This window comes from Gossypium hirsutum, chromosome A13 (genome assembly GCF_007990345.1).
Source record: "Gossypium hirsutum isolate 1008001.06 chromosome A13, Gossypium_hirsutum_v2.1, whole genome shotgun sequence".
In the NCBI taxonomy this organism is placed as follows: domain Eukaryota; kingdom Viridiplantae; phylum Streptophyta; class Magnoliopsida; order Malvales; family Malvaceae; genus Gossypium; species Gossypium hirsutum.
The window spans coordinates 56,565,212-56,571,313 of record NC_053436.1 but is presented as its reverse complement, the minus strand read 5'-3'; the positions used below and the strand labels follow the sequence as shown (position 1 = coordinate 56,571,313).

Sequence of the window (6,102 nt, the reverse complement as noted above, 5' to 3'; positions counted from 1 at the left end):
AGTGTTAATTAGAGAAAAGTCTCGGTTATTCAATCTAGGTATTAGACGTTATTAGTCTTGAATAGGGATAATAACATAACTTAGGGATCTCTACGGAACAAGTTGAATGAATAAATTGTCCGATTCAGAGCCAGAATAACAAGTAAAGTCTAGGTGGATTTTTCCTTAGGTATTGTCTTAAGTCAATCGATTCTTCCCAAAAGCAATTCCCCAATTCTTTTCTCTGTGCGTTCTTAGTATAGATAATTAGTTAGTTAAAACAAAAACCTCTTTATTCTTAGGCTAGATAATAAAAAGACAGTCATTACTAGTATTTTAGTTCCTTTGGGTTCGACAATCCGGTCCTGCTAAAACTATACTACTGTTCGATAGGTACACTTGCCTACATTGCGATAATAGTTACTTCAAGAGCGAGTAATTATAAATATTTAAAACCTATCACGAAATCACGCGATCAAGTTTTTTTGCGCCGTTTCCGGGGAACTGAAATATTAGGAACGCTCAATTTTTATTACTTTAGCCATTTATTTTTCTTGCAATTTAATTTAATTTTATTATCATTATTATTTATTAACTTACTTTTTCTTCCTCTTGGCAGGTTTTTATAGTTTATGACTAGAAGAAACCCGTCAGGACCATTACTTTTTGACGAAGAAATCGATCATACAGTTTGCATAAATCAAAGAGAAATAAGGCAAAGCTTAAGATATATAGCGAACGAGCAAGAAGATGATACTCAACCCCCAACCAAAGAGATGGCTAAAAACCAAGGCAATCAGCTACCTCCTGCAATTGTGGCTAATAAAAATCCTGATCCACGCACTATGTATGATTATGCTAAACCTTCTTTAACAGGAACTGAATCTAGCATAGTTAGACCTACTGTAGCGGCGAATACTTTTGAATTAAAACCTAACACTAATCAAATGATACAGCCATTTGTTCAGTTTGATGGTTTGCAGGATGAAGATCCCAACACTCACTTAGCAAACTTTCTGGAATTTTGCAATACATTTAAAATCAATGACATTTCTGATGATGTCATTCGTCTTCGATTATTCCCTTTTTCATTGAGGAACAAAGCTAAACAGTGGTTGAACTCGTTACCATGAGGGTCAATTACTACTTGGGAACAAATGACCAAAAAATTTTTACTAAAATACTTTTCGCAGGCTAAAACGGCTAAATTCCGTAATGATATCTCTTTTTTTGTGCAGATGGATTTAGAAACACTCTACGATGCAGGGGAGAGATATAAGGACTTACTGAGAAGGTGCCCTCACCATGGGTCACCGCTTTGGCTCCAAGTACAAACATTCCACAATGGTCTGAATCCTTCAACTCGACAAATGGTTAACGCAGCTGCTGGCAGAACCATCAACAATAAAACACCAAAAGATGCCTATGAGTTTATAGAGGAGATGTTACTGAATAATTATCAGTGGCAAGTCATGAACAAAGCCAACAAAAATAGCCGGCGTTTATAACGTCGATTCGGTCACCATGCTCTCTAATCAGGTAGAACTCTTAAATAAAAATATTGATGGTTTTCTTAGTTCTTCACAGGTTCACCCAGTAATGCAGTGCGAAGAAAGTGGAGGTGGAACAAACAATTCGAAATATCAACCTTATGCCCACAACATGGATAACGAGCAATTAAATTACATGGGTAATAATCCTCGACCTCAAAACAATCCATTTAGTAACACTTACAATGCAGGTTGGAGGAACTATCCCAATTTTCCGTTGGGAGGCCAAGGAAATCAAAGACCACAACATCCTCCGGGTTTCCAACAACCACTCTACCAATAGGAAAAGAAGTCAAACCTTGAAGAGATGCTCTCAAAGTATATATTAGTGTCAGAAACCCTTTTTCAAAACACCAAGACAGCACTTAAAAATCAACAAGCGTTGATCCAAGGGCTCGAAACTCAGATAGGCTAGCTTTCCAAACAAATCTCCGAACGACCACAAGGTAGTTTGCCAAGTAATACTGAACCCAACCCAAGGGAACAGCTCAACGCAATTAATATTCAAGATGACGAAGGAGTCGTTGAGCCTGAACCAGAACCGAGGCAAGAAATTATGGTAAGCAAAGGTCAAGGTGTGGTAGATTATAACAAAAACAAACCAGTACCTGTCGAATATAAATCTGATGTGCCATACCCCAACGCGACAAGGAAAGACCGCTCAGATGAACAATTTGGTAAATTTCGTAAACTCTTGAAAAAATTACATATTAACTTACCGTTTATTGAAGCTCTATCGCAGATGCCAAACGCAATGAAATTTTTCAAGGAGCTTTTAGCAAATAAACGAAAGTTGGACAAGGCGTCACAGGTGGAGCTAAATGCAGTTTGCTCTGCCATTCTCCAAAATAAACCACCCAACAAACTAAAAGACCTAGGGAGTTTTTCGATTCCTTGCTTAATTGGTAGTTTAGATGTTAATTATGCATTGGCTGATCTAGGGGCTAGTATCAACGTCATGCCTTACGAAATGTTTAAGCAACTAGTCTCGGGAAACCCAAACAGACTTGGATGAGCATTCAATTAGCAGATAAAACTATAAGATTCCTTAGGGGTATTATTGAAGATGTGCTAGTTAAAATCGATAAATTTATATTTCCCGTTGACTTTATTGTTCTAGACATATAAGAGGATAGCAACACTCCTATAATCCTAGGAAGGCCCTTTTTAGCAACTGCTAAAACCATCATTGATGTAGGAACAGGTGAACTCACACTCCGAGTGGGAGAAGAAACAATCACCCTTCAAGCTCGCAATTCTGGCAACACATCAGGAATTGAAGGTAATCATTTAAACCAATCTACTAAAACTAACAATATGGTGCAACCTACTTTGCAAAAAATGAGTCTGAAAGAAGCACACGAGTCATTTTCAAGGAATAGTAGAGAACTTGTTCATGAAGATCAGAGATTACAAATCGAGGATCTCGATGAATGGCGGACACACAAACCAAGAACACTCGACAAACTGAAACTACGCCAAAACTAGCCAGATACCTCTCCAAATCAACTTAAGGTTGGTGATAAGGTCTTATTAGATGCTGCAGATCCCCACATTGTCACTATCACAGCGAATGAGGAAATCCCTCTTACGATACTCAGTATTTTTCCATTCGGTATGGTAGAGGTGAGTCATCCCAAGTTCAGTACTTTTAAGGTAAACAAAACCCGGTTAAAACCTTATTTTGATGAGATTGATAGCAAGAATGAGGAGAATAAAATCCTCAAACCACCATGATTATTCAACGGAGAGGTAAGTTGAGCTTAGACTATAAGTAAGTGCTTCTTAGGAGGCAACCCGAGCACTAACAATAGTAATTTTTTAAATTTTGGTATTTAACTCCTAACTTACTAATAGAAATCTTGAATACAAGTGTTTCCGTAGAGACACGGCCAAGCACACGGGCGTGCGTAAGGCCGTTTGAAAACAGGGCAAAAGATTTCCCCAACATGGGCTATGATTAGACGCCACGGCCGTGCAATATGGCCGTGGTTAAGCCTGCCAAAACAACACGGCCGTGCGACACGCCCGTGTGGAAGAACCATGGATGAACCTATTAAAACAGCACGCGCGTATGACATGCCCGTGTCTAACACCCGTGATCAAACCTGTTAAATTGACACGGGCATGGGGATTGAACACATAGGCGTGGGAGAAGTGAACGAAGTTAGACACGGTCGTGAGACACGGCCGTGTGAACCCACACGCCTAAGGAACACAGGCGTGCACTAAATGTCAAACGCACCCAAATTTGAAATTCGCGAATCATACGGTTTAAAATTGGGGAACACGGGCGTGTTCGCTGGCCGTGTGGCCCAAAATCTATAAATATCCTGCACTATTCACTTTCTTCCCCATTCAAAAACCCTAACCCTAGCCGCTGCAACTCCACACGGTCCTCCTTCCACGCCCATGTGCCGTCTCCAAATACATTTTTAAAGCTCAATATCTCTCCCTTAGCATTTGTTTACTCCTTTCACTTCTATGTTACTTATTACTAATGCTTATTATTACAATAATACCCATTACTTTTGAACTATTTTTCATTTTGCTCATTACTTTATCATTTAGCTTGCATTCTTAGGTTAGTTATTATACATTTCGAATAGAATCAAGTTATTAGGCACACCTCATATCCATGACATTACTATGCTTATTTTCATGCTATTACCATGCCAATGACTGTCATTTAATTTGCATTCCTAGGTTAGTTACCATACAATCTATGTTAAATTGAGACTAGGAAAGCTTTACACCCATTACATTTCTATTCTCATAATCATTGTTATGGTGGTTGAGTTTGCCTCATATTAGTAGTATTGGATGCAATAGTTAGTTCAAATTCATTCATTTTACTTCCTCTTCGAATATGTTTACCTATTATTATTATTCTTTATATTACAAGCTTTTAATGTCGTCATGAGGAAAGAAAACCACTGTACCAGCCTCGAAGAAGAGGAAGGGAGCGTCATCTTCTGTGGGCTACCATAGAACAAGTTCAGATGGCTGACGCGATTCGGGCTCTTTTAACCACCAACTCGTGGGAGCTGTTCTTCGAGATTATCGAGCTGACATGCCTCGAGCTCATGATGGAATTCTGCTCAATATTCCATCTCCAAACCATAAAGACAAGGTACGATGATCTGAATCAACGGTAATTACTTAAATGAGGAGAGACACCTATATTTGCATGATTAAATACTCAACTCAGAATGTTTGAGACTTTGATGTTCTTTTAGTTGTATCCTCAATGTGTGATTACTTATGGATTGTTTTGAGATATTATCGATAGAAATTATAAGTTGAGAAGAATTTATTTTGATTATGAGTTGAGGATTTTGCTTGAGGACAAGCAAATGGTTAAGTGTGGGGGTATTGGATAAACAGTAAATTATACATATTTTTACCCCATATTTAATGCATTTTATGGATGATTTCTCATTAGAATTGGTGAATTAGATGCTCCTAATGCTTTAATTTCATGTTTTATACTTAGGAGAGCATAGGAGAGTGGAAGGAATGAGAAACGGGCCAAAAATAGAGAAAATTGGCCACACGGCATAGACTTCCTCACACGGGCAGCCCACACGGCTGTGTCAATTTGGAAAAATCGAAGCACAATTCACATGGGCATACCACATGGTCGTGTTAATTTGGCAGGCTTGAACACGGCCTGAAGTAAGCGCACACAACCGTGTCACACGGACGTCTCCCTGCCGAGCCCAAGTTGAGTCCAATTCAGAAAAGGCTAATTTTGAGGGCTTTTAGGGATTTCAAAGCCTATAAATACACCCTAAAGGAGGAAGAAAAGGGAGACGGAGGAGGGGGAGTAAAGAATTACTCCAAGAAAACCGATTGATCCATCTCAGAAGTCGAATTCATCATCAAGACTGAAGATCTCTCCTCAATTTCCCTTTAGGAGTTTTGGGTTTTCTTTATGTTTTGTATTCTTTATTCTTTTGAGATGTTTTCTTATTTAGTTATGAACTAAAACCCCTAAATACTTGTGGGGAATGAAACCTAAGACGAATCTTGTTATTATTTTCTGAATCGTATGATAAATATTTAACTTGTTCTTAATTATGTGTTCTTAATTCTTGTTTTGATATCCTAGGATACTGATTCAAGACATGCTCTTATTCAGAGGAGGAATAGACCCTGTCTAAGAGTACTTTTGTCATAATTAAGCGGAGTTGATTGCGCGCCTAGACATAGGGTGAGTTGATTGTCCTGAGATGGTTGAGAAAAAAAAATTTAGAGTACAAGGCTAGGTAGTACGGCTACAAAAGGGAGACCCTCGAAAAATGTCGGTAATGGGGCTAGTAATAAAAATGTAACAAGGGATACAGCGGTGAGATCCGAAGCTAAAGCTCTGGGTAGAGCCTATGCCATACGTGCGCGTGAGGATGCATCTTCTCCCGACGTGATTACGGGTACTTTTTCTCTCTATGACACTTCTGTCAATGCCTTGATTGACCCTGGTTCTACTCATTCATATGTGTGCATGAAATTGGTATCTAGAATTAATGTCTATTGAGTCGACGGAATTTATGTGTCAAACCCGTTAGGCGAG

General features: G+C 38.8%; 1 non-coding gene across 1 annotated transcript; it reads right to left on the bottom strand.

Annotated features, from left to right (window-relative positions):
• Positions 1–1,184: 1,184 nt before the first annotated feature.
• Positions 1,185–1,291, bottom strand: LOC121213250 (small nucleolar RNA R71). The gene has a single exon (XR_005908632.1). It is a non-coding gene; the product is annotated as a small nucleolar RNA R71 (small nucleolar RNA).
• Between the last annotated feature and the right edge of the window lie 4,811 nt (positions 1,292–6,102).